The following is a 15,416-nucleotide window of genomic DNA, read 5'->3' as shown; positions in this document are numbered from 1 at the left end:
AGGAATCATAGTCTTTAGGGCAGAATTTACTCTTTTTAAATGTCAGAGTTGGAAATAGTCAACCGTGTCTGACGAGAAACTTCTGGCACTGATTAGACCGTCCTCAGAGTGTAGGCTTGGAAGAAGCATCCCATTGACCACACATGCCCTATCATTTTGCTATGCTCTTTGTCAGCCAAAACATTCTCATGGACCATTATGTTTTTTAAGTCAAAATAATAGGCCTGCTTATTTTAAGTACATATTAGCAAATTAAAATAGTTTTAAGAATAAGATATTAAAAAAGACGCTAATGAAAAGCATCAAAATCTAAAGGGCCACTTACTTCCTGGGCTATTTAGGTTGGGATGTTGCTCCTTCATTTCAGGCTGTGCTTAAAAGTTTTATTTCCAGTGAAAAATAAGAACTAAGTAGTAACACTTGTAAAAAAAAGTGCACAATGTTCCAGCAGATGAGTTGAATTTTGCCAGTAGCTTCAGAATTGGGGAGCCTAAAGGCACATTGTGTTAGTGTTATCCAAGAAATTTGTTGCCAAATGCAAGATGTGCATCTAATTAACATCAGCACAGAGCAATAGCTATAAGTTATTGTGTCCAGCCAGATGAGGAGGGTTTCTGTGTGTGCAGGTGTGCATGTGGTGTTGTTTGGGCTCTATATTAACCATGTATCGTTTTCAAGTAATTTCATTTTTCCATTGCAAACTTCCATTTTCAGAGCGTTGCAAAACTTTAGATTTACAATACTCTGAAGCCAAAGAGAATACAGCTGTTAAAAGCAAGAGAAGATGAAATAGAAAAGAAGTACATTGAGGCAAAGAGAATAAAAATGAGGATTATGGTTAGAGATAAAAACTCAGTGAGGCTTATGGCTTATTCTGAACAAAATTGTGTCCCCTCATAATTCTTTTTTTAAAGTTTGCAAGGCTTATTTATTTGTTTGTTTTTTTGCTTTTTTGAGATATAATTGGCATGTAACATTATATAAACTTAAAGTGTGCAAGATGATGATTTGTTATATGTACATTTTGTGAAGTGATTATCACAGTAGGGTAATAACAGACACTTAACAGACACTTTACTTAACAGACACTTCAATCACCTCACCTAATTACTGGGTTGGTCAAAAAGTTTTAGTTTTTCCTGTAAAATAAAAAGCACATTTTTATTTTCACCAATAATTTTACTGATTTGGATATTTTGAGTATGTCAGCTATCTCTTGTGTGGTATAATGTTGATTGCTCTCAATTAACATCTCAATTTGACTGGTCTATCCAACCATGGAGCATTGTGCAGTGAGAAATCTCCATCATGAAACTTGGCAAACAAGTTTTTACATGTTTGATCAGTCACAGCACCTTCTCCATACACTGCACAATTGTTTTTTGTTTGCATTTCGGTTGCATTTTCACTTTTCTTGAACTAATAAAGTATAATATGCAGAAAATGTTGTGTATTTATTCCATCTTCTTCATTAAAATAGCTACACAAAAATTCACCAATTTTGATATTTTTAAGTGCATGCTGATATGACTGCTGTCACAATGCAATCTAACAAAATTGTTCGGAATAAAGTTAAAGATAACTAAGTGCCGCTAGAGCCATTTTATGGAAAACAAACTACTTTTTGGCTAACACAATACATATTTTTATGGTGACTACAGGTAAGATTTACCCCTTCAGTGACTTTCAAGGATATAATAAATATTGTTAATTATAGCTATCATGCTGTACACTAGATCTCCAGAATGTATTCATCTTGTAACTGGACCATTGGAGGGTCTACAGACGAGGTCCCCACTGGCTTGTTGGCTGGCTTCCAGGAGACCATGACAGATTAGTAGGAGTTGAGTTCCTTTGTTATGTGTTGTTCAGAGCCCTGCCTGGTGTTCTCCCAGTTGTTCACCAGCCCTTAGCTGTGCTGCCCAGGTCCCAGTGCTCTGGATGGAGAAGGGGAGAACTGGCACTCTTTGGTGGTGCCCCACGCAGCTGGGAAAGCCAGGCAGGTACCTGCTCAGTAGCTTTTACTGGCCCCCTGAAAAAGTCTTGGCACTGAGTTGTATTGCCCTGGGTTGCCTAGGTAAAGCCAAGCTCTTCCTTTACTTGCCTGCAGTGTGTTCAGTTTTAATGTTTTTGTTCTAGTGGTGTTCTGGGACTTCTTTGTTGGACTCCCAGAATTCCATGCAGGATCTCTGATATGTGGATGATTGTCTAAACCAGTGTTTTTCAGGGGCTCCTGGCCCATAGTCTAGGGGGAGCTGGGACTCATTCATGGGCCACTTCAGGGTCCGTAGCTGGCCTGAGGTCTGTATATTTATTACCTGACTCCCACTAGGGCAGACTCCTCCCACGTCCCCTGATGTGGTGCAGGTGACAGAATCAAAACCAAAGGGGGTTGTAGCCAAGTCCTCAGGTGTGTGGACTGTTTCTCAGTCTATAACCAGGCTGACCCGTGCAGAGTCCGCCTCCTGGTGTGGGCCTCTCTTCTCAAAATGACTCTCCTCATTCTTGGCCTGAGCCATGGTTTCACAGCCTCCTACCCAGATCCCTTAGCTCCCACAAAGGCGCTTCTGTCTGTGGGTGGATGCCAAATTGTTGCTGAGTGGAGAGGTGAAGGGAAACATCTTATTCATCATCTTGCTGATGTCACACCCCAAATTCATAAGCTGAAGCCCTAATCCCCAGTACCTCAGCATGTGGCTGTATTTGGACATGGGGTCTCGAAGGAGGTAAGAATTAAGTTGAAATTGGGTCACTAGGGTGGAACCAAAACCAATATGAATGGTGTTCTTAGAAGACTAGTTCATCAGGAGACAGACAGACATGTGAAGACAGGGGATTACAAACACCTGAATACCCAGCCGAGCGGCCTTAGAAGAAATCAACCCATACAACACCTGAACCCAGATATCTGGCCTCTCGTATTGTGAGAAAATATATCTCTGTTGTTTAAACCACCAGTCTATAGCACTGTGTTATGAGAGTCAGAGAAGGCTAATAATACAGTGTTTGAAACACTGATGACAATATATTATTTGGCTGCATTTCGGCGAGGTGGGGAACAAAATACTGTACAGACTCCCAGTGGCAATGGGGCTTTCTGGAGAGCGATAGATTGCCTGTAGGGCTGCTTCAGGGATGTAAACAATAGACCAGGATCTCTGTTTTCATCCGTCTAGCCTCTCGTAGGTTGCATATGGTCTTCTTTATAAGCACTTTTCCCCCTTATAACTCCTTTGTGACAGAAATAATGACAGACATGCAGAAATCTTCCTTGAGTGAGGTGATAACAAGCTTCACGGTTGTTACAAAGCTTGAAAATCCAATCTACTCTGTCACTTGAGCTTAGACGGAAGAATGGTCCCTTTGATTAGGGCAAAAGTCTTCTTTGTTATCACACTTAGGTGTTCACCTTTAAAGGAGCGGAGCTGGCTGGTTAGTTTTTAGGGGAAGAGAATTAAAATAGGAAGCAACCAAGGAACAACTTTTAGGTTTACAAAAACAACCGAAGTAGATTTATTTACTAGCGTTTTAGGTATTCAAATAATCAAGACCAATTTTAACAAAAATATTTTGAAAGAAACTGCCACTTATAAATAGTGGAACTAAGTCAGGTTTTTGAGCCTTCCATTATATTAGAATAAGAATGTCAAAATATGGTTTTAAAAATGCAATCTTAACGGTATACATTTTAATAATTAACACAGAAATGTAATGAAAGCATACTATTCACAACACATGGATAAAATATGTAAAAGACCACTCATAAAGGACTGCAGGAAGGTAATGTGGCAATGCAAATGGAGTTTGAAATTTTTTGACAATGTCCTGCTCTTCCAATGGAGACGGGTTGGGTTGTTACATTGGAACTGAATGGTAGGGGCCCATTCCTGACTCAGGGTTTCAAATTTCTTTAGCAAATTCTGGAAGTAGAGCAATCTTTTAAAAATTCTCACTCTGGAGCCCTGGCTGGCGTAGCTCGGTGGATTGAGCGCAGGCCTGCGAACCAGAGGATCACGGTTTGATTCCCAGTCAGGGAATCAGTGCCCCAGTCAGGGCACATGCCTGGGTTGCAGGCCAGTTCCTTGCAGGCTAACTACCAGCAGGGGACGCACAAAAGGCAACCATACATTGATGTTTCTCTCCCTCTCTCCTTCCCCTCTAAAAATAAATAAATAAATAAAATCTTTTAAATAAAAAAAAATTCTCACTCTGTGCTCTACTTAAGGACTTTCTAATCCTGCCTTTCACTTCTATTATCTTACCTTTTCTCCACTACCTTTACGAGGCTAGGTTCTGCCAATACAGGCCCTGCGCAGCCAGCTGCCTTGCTCAGGGCCGCAGAGTGCAGCACGCAGTGCCTCAGCCCGGGGGTCTCAGCACTCATGTGGAGAGTCATCAACGTGACACTGCAGGTTACAGTGTCCTTGGAGAAAAGCAAAGCCAGTGGAAACTTTTGAAGGCAACATTGATGAATAAGTCAGGGCAGTCGTGTCCACTTTTGGTTTTAGTAAAAGGCTTATTGCTGTTTATATTCATTACAAAACCTTATGAATATATATATGAATTTATGTAATCTTCATGACAAAACTTTGATCACAACATTTCTCCATTTTTATGAATGAGAGACTTAACACCAAAAAGATACAGTGATTTCTCAAAATTTCAAAGGCAATCTCAGAGCTAGAATGACTGGATATTTTAATTCTCAATTAGCCAGGATTCATTTTTTTTTTAAGATTTTGTTTATCTTTAGAGGGGAAGGGAAGGAAAGAGGGAGAGAAATATCAATGTACGGTTGCCTCTTGTGCGTCCCCTGCCGGGAACTGGCCTGCAACCCAGGCATGTGCCCTGACTGGGAATCGAACTGCGATAGCCAGAATTCATTTTATATACATTCTGTTTCTCAAGATCCTTAGAAAAAACCCTTGCTTCTCTTCTCATTTAGCTTGCTAAGATGATACTTAAGCAAAGGGTAGTAAAAGAATCTTACTCCACCAAGGAACAGCCTGTTTGATTTTTATGTGAGATAAGATATCTTCCTTAAATGAGAAGTTGAGTGAGAGGAGAAGTTAGAATGTGGGAGTGGGCTGGGAAGCTTGAAGTCAGAATGTGTCTTATCTAATGCTGTGTGAACATGGACGGATTAATCTGCACTGAAACTGTATAACAGGGGCTTGGTGGTTCAAATATTTTATGTGTCATCTACTGTCACATTCTTCATTTATGTAGAGCACATTTTCAAACAAATGGAAAAGAAGTAGAAATCCTTGACAATCTCAAATTTCATTACACCTCAAAGCCACAAAGCAGGTCTGCTCTAAGGATTACTGTGTTTTAGTTCCAACTAAATAGTTACAGTCACAGAGCAGAGACAGTCAGGAGGATTTTTGCATCAGTTACCTAACTGGGGAAGAAAGAGTAACTGAGGAAGCAGATGCATTCAACTGCCAGCCTAATTGACAGCTTGGCAGAACAGCATCTAATCCTTCTCTGTCACAGGAGTTGCACAAGAGACGTGCTATCTTGAGAGTGTGCTTGGGCTAGGCTCCCATCATTTGCCAGACTAACAGAGTCTATCTCTTGCTATATGTTGACATAATACATCCTTTTTAAAACACAGTGTTATTAACATACTGTGGGTTGAAATGTTGAACCAGCCAGAGCTTGCAGTTGGCTTTTTATCTTGTTGGTGTTTATATTTTAATTACTTTTTAAAACAGCATACATATAAAATATTTAAGATTACTATTTTCTATACAAAATCTAGTAGAAATAAGATAAGCCATCCCAGACAAGAAAAAGCTACAAGAGTTTATCACCACTAAACCGGTACTATAAGAAATTTTAAAGGGACTTTTTTAAGAAGGGGCAAAAAGATCATAAATATGAATAATAAAATGGCAATAATTACAAACCTATCAGTAATCACTTTAAATGTAAATGAATTAATGCTCTAACCAAAAGACATAGGGTGGCTAAAAGGACAAGAAAATAAGACCCATACATAGGCTGTCTACAAGAGACCCACTTCAGATTGAAAGACCAACACAGACTGAAAGTAAAGGATGGAAAATGATTTTTCATGCAAATAGAAACAAAAAAAGATGGGGTAGCAATCCTTATATTAGACAAAATACACTTTGCTATAACAAGAGACAAAGTATATTTCATAATAAAAAGATACATCCTTCAAAAGGATGTAACCCTTCTAAACATTTACAAACTAAACATAGGAGGACCTAAATATATAAAGCAAATATTGGTGGACATAAAGGAAGAGATTGACAGTATTATAGTAATTGTAGGGTAGTTTTAACATCACGTTGACATCAAGGGATTGATCATCTTTACCAAAAATCAATGCAGAAATGGTGGCCTTAAATGACACATTATATCATATAGATTTAATTGATATTTTTAGAGCATTTCACCTCAAAGTAACAAAATATACATTCTTTTGAAGTGCACATGGAACATTTTCTAGGATAGATGACATGTTAGGCCACAAAACATATCTCAATAAATTTAAGAAGATTGAAATCATATAAAACATCTTCTCTGATTGAAATAGTATGAGACTAGAAATCAACTATAGAAAAAAACTGAAAAACCCACCCACACCTGGAGGCTAAATAACATGCTAATAAACAAGGAATGGGTTATCAAAGAGATTAAGGAATAAATTAAAACATACATTAAGAAAAATAAAAATGATATCACAACAACCTAAAACCTATGGAACACAGTAAAAGCAATTTTAAGAGGGAAATTCATAGCAATGCAGGCCTACCTGAGGAAATAAGAAAAATCTCAAATAAAAAATATAACCTCACACACAAAGAAACTAGAAAAAGAACAATAAACAAAGCCCAAAATGAGGAGAAGGAAGGAAATGAAAAAGATTGGGATGAAAATAAGAGTTTAAAGAAAGAATACAAATGATCAATGAAACCAAGAGCAAGTTCTTTAAGAGACAAAATTGACAAAACTTTAATCAGACTTATCCCAAAAAATACGAGTCTGATTACCGCATTTTTCGGACTATAAGATGCACACCCTCCCCAAATTTGGGAGGAAAATACAGTGGCGACCCTGCTCTTGCCTCCTGTGACTCCATTCCACCACTGCCCCCCACTCCCAGCGAGCCAGGTAAGCTATATTAGGACTAGAAGATGCACCCTTTCCCCCCCCAAATTGCGGGGGGAGTGCATCTTATAGTCTGAAAAATAAGGTAAATAAAAAGATGAGTCTAACTAAATAAAATCAGTCATAAAAGAGAAGTAACAATTGACACCAAAGAAATATGAGGGATAATAAGAAAATACTACAAACAATTATATGACAACAAACTGGACAATCTGGAAGAAAGGAATACACTTCTAGAAACATACAATCTTCTAAGACTGAGTCAAAAGGGAACAGAAAATCTGAACAGACTGATAATTACTAACAGAATTGAATCAGTAATGAAGAAAAGTACTCCCAATAAACAAAGTTCTTAGACCAAGCAGCTTTACAGGTGAATTTTACTAAACATTCAAAGAATTTACACCTATTCTTTCAAACTATTGCAAAAAGCTCAAGAGGAGGAAAGACTCTCAAGTTCACTTTACAAGGCCAGCCATTACCCTGTTGGCAAAACTAGACGAAGACATTACAAAATAAGAAAAGTATAGGCCAATATCCCTGAAACATAGACTCAACAAAATATTACCAAATTAAATTCAGCAATACATTAAAAATATCATATAAAATAATCAAGAATTTACTCTTGGAATGCAAGGTTGGTGTAATACCCACAAATCAATTAATGTGATGTACCACATAAACAAAATAAAGGAAAAATCATATGGTTATACTTAATCATACAATTAGATGCGCAAAAAGCATTTGACAAAATCCAGCACCCATTTATTACAAAAACTACCAGCAGAGTGGGAATAGAGGAAACGTATCTTAATATGATGAAGGCCGTATATGACAAAACCACTGTTACCATTATACTCAATGGGGAAAAGCATTTTTCTTAATATTAGGAAGGCAACGATGTTTACTGTTTTTATTCAACATAATAGTATAAGTCCTACCCACAGCAATCAGACAAGAAAAAAAAAGGCATCCACCTGGAAAGGAAGAAGTAAAGTCATTATTATTTGTAGATGACATGATACTATATATAAATAACCCTAAAAAGTCCACCCAAAAGTATTAGAACTGATAAGTAAATTCAGTAAAATAGCAGGGCATTAAATTAATATTAGAAATCAGTTGTATTTTTATATGACAATAATGAAATGCCACAAAGAGAAATTAAGTAGAGAATCCCATTTACAATTTTATTAAAAAACATACCTAGCAATAAATTGAGCCAAGGAGGTGAGAGACCTATACTTAGAAAACTATAATACATTGAAAAGAGAAATTGAGGAAGATACAAATAAATGGAAGCATATAATGAGCTTAGGGATAGGAAGAATTAACATTGTTAAAATATTCATAGTACCTAAAGAAGTCTAGAATCAATGAAATCCCTATTAAAATGCCAAGGGCATTTTTCATAGAACTAGAACAAATAATCCAAAAATTTATACAGAATCACAAAAGACCCCAAATGGCACAGCAATCTTCAGAAAGAAAAACAAAGCTGGAGGTATCACGCTGCCTGGCAGCAAACTACAGTACAAGGCTACACTAATAAAATAGCAGGGCACCGGCATCAAATCAGACACATAGATCAATGGAACAGAAAAAAGTCCAGAAATAAACCCATGCCTATATGGTCAATGAATCTATGACAGGGAGCCAAGACTACAGAATGGGGTAAAGGCAGTTTCTTCAATAAATGGTGTTGAAAAAACAGGATAAATACATTGTAAAAACAATGAAACAAGATGACTTCTTACACAAAAATAATCTCAAAATGGATTAAAGACTCAAATGAAAAACTTAAAATTTTAAAACTTCTAGATAAAAACACAAGCAGTAAATTCTTTGACATTGCTATTAGTATTATTTTTAAAATAATACCTCCTTGGGCAAAGAAAAAAAACAGGACTGCATCCAACAAAAAAGTTTTTGCACAACAAAGACTACCAGCAAAATGAAGACACAACCTACTAAATGAAGAAGGTATTTTCCAATGATACATTTCATAAGTGGTTAATATTCAGTATTTATAAAGCACTCAACAAATGGTGTTGGGAGAACTGAACAGCTATGTACAAAAAATGAAACTTGAGCACCAACTTACACCATACACCAAAATAAATTTAAGGTGGATAAAAGACTTAAATATGAGCCATGACACCATTAAAATCCTAGAGGAGAACACTGGCAGGAAAATCTCAGATATTTCATGCAGCAACATTTTTACTGACATGTCCCCTAGAGCAAGGGACATAAAGGAAAGAATAAACAAATGGGATCTCATCAAAATTAAAAGCTTCTGCATGGCAAAAGAAAGCAGGATTAAAATAAAAAGAGAACCAAGTGTATGGGAAAACATATTTGCCAATGATACCTCAGACAAAGGTTTAATCTCCAAAATATACAAAGAACTTATATGACTCTAAGAAGATAAGCAACCCAATTAAAAAATGGGCAAAGGACTTGAACAGATACTTCTCCAAGGAGGACATACAAGGATCCAGAGACACATGAAAAGATGCTCGATATCACTTACTCTCAGAGAGACACAAATTAAAACCACAATGAGATACCACTTTACACCAGTCAGAATGGCCATCATAAACAAAGCAACAAACAACAACTGTTGAAGAGATTGTAGGGAAAAGGGGACCCTAGTTCACTGTTGGTGGGATTGCAGACTGGTACAACCATTATGGAAAACAGTATGGAATTTTCTAAGAAAACTAAAAATGAATATGCCTTTTGACCCAGAAATTCCAATGCTAGGATTATATCCTAAGAACCCCGAAACACCAACCAAAGGAAACTATGCACCCCAATGTTCATAGCAGCACAATTTACAATAGCCAAGAGTTGGAAGCAACCTAGGTGCCCATCAGTAAATGAGTGGATTAAAAAAACTATGGTACATTTACACAATGAAATTCTATGCAGCAGAAAGAATGAAGGAGCCCCTACCCTTTGCAACAGCATGGATGGAACTAGAAAGCATTATGCTGAGTGAAATAAGCCAGGCGGTGAAGGACAAATGCCATACGATCTCACCTTTAACAGGAAGCTAAACNTGGCCATCATAAACAAAGCAACAAACAACAACTGTTGAAGAGATTGTAGGGAAAAGGGGACCCTAGTTCACTGTTGGTGTGATTGCAGACTGGTACAACCATTATGGAAAACAGTATGGAATTTTCTAAGAAAACTAAAAATGAATATGCCTTTTGACCCAGCAATTCCACTGCTAGGATTATATCCTAAGAACCCTGAAACACCAATCCAAAGGAAACTATGCACCCCAATGTTCATAGGAGCACAATTTACAATAGCCAAGAGTTGGAAGCAACCTAGGTGCCCATCAGTAAATGAGTGGATCAAAAAGACTATGGTACATTTACACAATGGAATTCTATGCAGCAGAAAGAATGAAGGAGCCCCTACCCTTTGCAACAGCATGGATGGAACTGGAAAGCATTATGCTGAGTGAAATAAGCCAGGCGGTGAAGGACAAATGCCATATGATCTCACCTTTAACAGGAAGCTAAACAAAACAAACAAGCAAGCAAAACATTACCAAACACATTGAAATAGAGAACAGGTTGACAGGGACAAGAGGGGAGAGGGGAGAGAATTTCAGGGGGAAAGGAGAAGGATTCCTAGGAACAAGTATAAAGAACACATGGACAAAAACTAAGGGGGATGGAAATGGGAGGAAAGTGGGGAGCATTGGGGGGGTGGGCTAGGATGGGAGTAAAAGACAGAAGATTGTACTTGAACAATAATTAAATTAAAAATGCTTAAAAAAGAACTCATATAACATCACCAAAACCTCAAACAATTTAATTTAAAAAATGGGCAGAAGACCTAAACAGACATTTCTCCAAAGTGGCCTATAGATATGTAAAAAGGTGCTCAATGCTACTAGTCACGAGAGAAATGCAAATTAAAAAACACAATAAAATATGACTCACACTTGTCTGGATAGCTATCATCAATAAATCAACAAACAACAAGTACTGGTGAGGATGTGGAGAAAAGGGAACACTTCAGCACCTTTGGTGGGATTGCAAATTAGTGTAGCCACTATGGAAAACAGTATGTAGATTCCTCACAAAGCTAGAAATGGAACTACCATATGGTCTAGCAATGCAATGTCTCGGTATGGGTTGTTCAGAAAGTTCATTTTTTCCCCCCGTAAAATGGCTCTAGTAGCACTTCGTTGTCTTTAACTTCATTTGAAACAATTTGATTAGATTTTGTGACAGCTGTCATATCAGCATGCACTTATTAAAAAACATATCAAAATTGGTGAAGTTTTGTGTAGCCATTTTAATGTTGAAGATGGAAGGAAATTTTCAGCATATTATGCTTTATTATTTCAAGAAAGGTGAAAATGCAACTGAAATGCAAACAAAGATTTATGCAATGTATGGAGAAAGTGCTGTGACTGATGTAATGTGTCAAAAGTGGTTTGTGAAGTTTCATGCTGGAGACTTCTCTCAGGAAGATGCTCCATGGTCGGGCAGACCAGCTGAAGTTGATAGTAATCAAATTGAGACATTAATTGAGAACAATCAATGTTATATCACATGGGAGATAATTGATGTACTCAAAATATCCAAATCAATAGTTATTGGTGAAAATAAAAAATGTGTCTTTTATTTTGTGTAAAAAAAGGACTTTTTGGCTAACCCAATACTTATTTGAAGAAATTCAAAACATTAATTTGAAAATATATCTGCATTTCCATGCTCATCACTGTGTTATTTACAATAGGGAAGATATGGAAGCAACCTAATTGTGTAATAGATGATTAGATAAAGAAGAGGCAGTACATATATGCAATGGAATATTACTTAGCTGTAAAAAAAACTTACTGTTTGCAACAATATGGATGGGCCTAGAGGATATTATGCTAAGTGAAATTGGCCAAACACAAAGACAAATACCATGTATTTCACTTATATATAGAAAAGGCTGATTCTGGAAGTAAATGTAAATAAAATATTTTCTTTTATAATAAAGTCTTGGTTATTAAAGTGAATGAATTTATATCTCTAGACCTCTTCTCCAGAAGACCTCATGATCCTTAGATGTTTTACATATTTATTTGCATTTTGTTATATTTCTTCACTTCCCACAGTGACATCTTCTTTTTCAACAATTGGAGGTTTTTTTTTTAAAGACTTTATTTATTTATTTATCTTTAGAGGGTAAGGAGAGAGGGAGAGAAACATCAATGTACGGTTGCCTTTCATGCATCCCCTGCTGGAAGCTCGCCTGCAGGGAACCAGCCTGCAACCCAGGCATGTGCCCTGACTGGGAATCGAACCGTGATCCTCTGGCTCGCAGGCCTGTGCTCAATCCACTGAGCTACACCAGCCAGGGCTGGAGTTTTAAATTTTAAAAATCACTTATTTAGTCCCATGATATTCGTGCCATTATTAAGTGATCTGGGCTTTTGTGTTTAGTGCGTGAAGTATAGCTTATTCTAGGTTCTCTGTTTCTTTGTCTTGTTCCTAGCAGCTGATTTCCCTTAGATTTGTTTTTATTTTTTTCTAATTCCAGACTCTGTTCATCCTTGCAATTACAGATAAACTGAAAGTGTTCTTTTCAGTCCTGCAAATCTGCACATCTTAAAGGAAGCACAGTCTCTATCATTGGCCAGTTTTGTGCCCTTGGAGGAGGGCAGAGATGGGAACGCTCACAGTTTTAGGAATAACGAGATGAGTAAAATACTGTGCCTTTCTCTCCTGGATTGCAGCACCTTCTGGGCTTCACAAACCCCTCTGAGCTCTGCCCACTGTCCTATTACAGCTGCTGCTTTACTCCAGAGAATTAGCCAAGTGGCAACTGATAAGACAAAACTTTGAAAGAATCCTGTTAGGCCATTGTTGTCTCCCAGATAGGTATTACTGTGAATGTCTCAAATACATCTTGAAAGGTCATGTTTAAAACAAGCTCCTTGCCTTGTTCACTCCCCTACCCCAACGCTGTTCTTTCTATGAAAAAAACATCTCAGAATGGCACCACCCATCTTGTACCTGAAGATAGCCCCCTTAGAAGTCATGCATGTTTCTCTGCATTTCCTCATTTTCATTGCCCCCCTGCAATACTTATACAAATCCTGTTGGCCAACTCATCAAAATATGTCTTAAGTCATTATCATGGCTTGCCATCGTTAAGTTATAACCTCTAGAAAACATCATTATCTTTCTCCTGGACCATTGCAATAACCACCTAATTGGATCTCGCTTCTAAACAGTAGTAAGAGTGACTTTCTGGAATGAAACCAAATTTTTCTGTTGCCCGAAACTTCTGCTGTATTTTGCTTCTCCTGCCCTATTCTCCAGCCTCATCCACTACACACTCCATTTGGTTCTTTCTCTTCTACTACACTTGTTTCTGATCCTTCAACACATCAATCACTTTTCTGTTCCAGGCATTGCTTATGTGGTCTTTCCTGCTTCAGTAATTTTTTTCCAGCTCTTTGTTTCCTTACTTGTTCTCACTGATAAAAGCTCAGCTAGAGCCCTGGCTGGTGTAGCTCAGTGGATTGAGGATAGGCCTGCGAACCAGAGGATCACGAGTTCAATTCCCAGTTTGGGCATATGCCTGGGTTGTGGGCTAGGTCCCAGGTTGGAAGCATGCAAGAGGCAACCACACACTGAAGTTTCTCTTCTCTTCTTTCTAAAAATAAACAAATAAAATATTCTTTTTTACAAAAAGCTCAGCTAGAATGGCATGTTCTCCAACAGGTACTTCATACCACTCTGTTTAAAGGTGATCCACATTGCACTTATTCTTTTTATACTCTATTTTTCAGCATTCTTAGCACAATTGGTCCTTATTTTGTTCATCTAGAGGGTCTTTGTGCCTGTTTCAATGCAAATCCTATGAGGGCCTTGGATATTTCTTTTTTTTTTTACCTTGCATCTCTGGAGTTTAGAAGAATACACACAGCCCCTGGTGGTCCTTTTTTGAATAAATGAATAAATAAATACCTGAATGGTATAGTAATGGGTAATTAGAAATGGAAAGATTGACATTCCCCTACATGGCACGGGGCTATGGTATCTTGGAAAAAACATACCTTCAAACTCAGGCTACTGAAATAACAGGCTCCTGAAATAACATTATCAAGTTTCTCTTCATATTCTCTCTATATTGCAGAACTAATCAATACTCAATGGATAATTTTGTACTAGGTGATATGGTTTATAATGTTGGTCATATTTTTAACAGTCATATGTAGTAATAATCATAATAGTCTTCACATAGGTAAAGTGTGGTGTTGTGATAGGTGAATAGATGAAGAGCTACAGATCTAGTTACAACTTTGCTAGCAAATTATCTGTGAAATCTTGTATAATTATTTAATCTCTTTAAGCCTCAGCTTTCTCATATATAAAATGAGACTAATCTCATAGCATTATGAGACTATGAGATGCTATGAGACTATTCTCATATCATCTTTATGATTAAAGATTATTTAAAATAATGCTTTAAACATCCAAGAAAAACTGTCAAAATTACAATAGTGTTTTAATAGCTAAAAATATAATAATAAATGTCAGCTCAGATTACTATAAAAACATATACCATGGTGGCTTAATGATAGACATTTATTTTCTCACAGTTCTGGAGGTTGGAAGTCCTAGATCAGGGTGTCAGTAAGGTTGGTTTCTGGTGAAGTATCACCTCCTGGTTTGTAGGTGGCCTTGCTGTGTGCCTGCATGACCTCTTCTTTGTATGCTCCTGGAGAGGAGCTAGTGGGCTGTCTGGTGTTTTTTCTTTTTTCCTGTTGGATCAGGGCCCCATTCTTTTTTTTTTTTAAGATTTTATTTATTTACCTTTAGAGGGTAAGGGAAGGAGAGAGGAAGAGAAACATCAATGTATGGTTGCCTTTCGTGTGTCCCCTGCTGGGAGTTGGTCTGCAGGGAACCAGCCTGCAACCCAGACATGTGCCCTGACTGGGAATCGAACAGCGATCCTCTGGTTCTCAGGCCTGTGCTCAATCCACTGAGCTACACCAGCCAGGGCGGATAAGGGCCCCATTCTTATGACATAATTTAACTTTAATTATGTCTGTATAGGCCCTATCTTCAAATATAGTCATATGAGAGGTTAGAGCTTGGACACATGAATTTTGGGGTGACATAAATCAGGTCTTCACAATAATAAATGTAAGATACAATATCAAATTCACATTTATGAATCTGTTTAGTTCTATTATTTTCTAGACTTTCCTTTTGAGTTATTATCTATTGATA

The sequence above is a fragment of the Sturnira hondurensis genome, unplaced genomic scaffold (assembly GCF_014824575.4).
Source record: "Sturnira hondurensis isolate 20B ecotype Veracruz unplaced genomic scaffold, ASM1482457v3 Scaffold0021214, whole genome shotgun sequence".
NCBI lineage: Eukaryota > Metazoa > Chordata > Mammalia > Chiroptera > Phyllostomidae > Sturnira > Sturnira hondurensis.
Note: the sequence above shows the minus strand (reverse complement) of the source record.